The following is a 1,429-nucleotide window of genomic DNA, read 5'->3' on the forward strand; positions in this document are numbered from 1 at the left end:
GGGCTTCCCTGGTGGCTCAGACGGTAAAGAATTGCCTGCAGTGTGGGAGACTTGGGTTCGATTCCTGGATTAGGAAGATCCCTTGGAGAAGGGAAGGGCTACCCACTCGAGTATTCTGACCTGGGAAATCTCCATGGACAGAAGAGCCTGGCGGGCTACAGTCCATGGGGAAGCAAAGAGTTGGACACAACTGAATGACTTTCATTCATTCATTCAGGTCTTTGGGGACATCAGTTTGTTCATGTCATTATCTAGTTCCAATCATCATGAGTCATGCTGTGATAGCATTTTAAAAATTTCTGAGGTGACTCCATCTCTTAAGCACCATTAACTCTGAAGATTTTACGATTTACATTTGGCAGATTTTGCCTGAGTTGAATTTGCTTTGACTTCCATTTTAAAGACTTTTGACTCTTTAATATTCTACTATTGAACTTCCCAATGATTTTGAAAATGACAATTCTCTTTTTATACTATACCAAACTTCTCCTTTTGATTTTATTTTGAATCTTTCTTCTATTTATGTCTCCTGCTCCTCCTCTGAAACTAATTTCCTTAAAACTGCATTTCTCCAACTTCCACCAATAAAAGTGTCCGTGAAAGTGAGTAATTCATGTTGTTGCCCTTGGTGCATATGCATTGGCAGGGACCATCTGGAAATGTTCTTGTGCCTGTTTGTTTTGCCTATTACTTTTTTGCCCTCTCCATTCCTCCCTTGGACCACTTGATGATGTTGTAACTTAGTCTAGTCTAAGACATGGCCAACTTTGTGCTCTAACTGTGCTTCCCCTCCCATTGCTCTTTGTAGACATGATGGATAATTTTAGTGAGGATGAACTAGTGGAAGTTCAACCAGAGGAATGCTGAATGGTCACAGCCCAAGTGGCAGATGTAAGTTTTTTTTCATGAACATCAATGAGCTAAGATTTACTTTGGTGAAAGTACATTACAAGGACTTCATGAGAGGACATTATGACTGGACCCTGTAGGTCTTGCTTATACTCATGAGGAATCAATATCCACACATCCTGACCTTTACACTACACTGGACCATATTAAGTAGGAGAGTGGATGGCAAACTAACGGCAGAATTTGGGGAACTTTTCCTTTTTCTTTTACAGAAAAAGGTAGATGGTGTTTTGAACACAACTTGCCATAGCACATGAAAGAGTTCTGGCTGTTTGAAGAGAGAAAAAAATATTTTAATGCTGAAACCTAGCCTTCTCTCAGGGGCTTAAAGAAAAAAGTACTGAGAATGGGAGTGAACTGCAAGATAGTGTTTGTGTAACAAGTACCTCAAACCACAGAAGTCACATGGGCTCTTTCTGCTTTGCTACTTTTGATTGCTTGTCAGAGGGTTATACTTTTAGCTTTCCCCACCCTGCAAGGCCACTCAACCATGTGCTAGCTGGAGTAATCTTTACTCACA

Source organism: Budorcas taxicolor, chromosome 2 (genome assembly GCF_023091745.1).
Source record: "Budorcas taxicolor isolate Tak-1 chromosome 2, Takin1.1, whole genome shotgun sequence".
NCBI lineage: Eukaryota > Metazoa > Chordata > Mammalia > Artiodactyla > Bovidae > Budorcas > Budorcas taxicolor.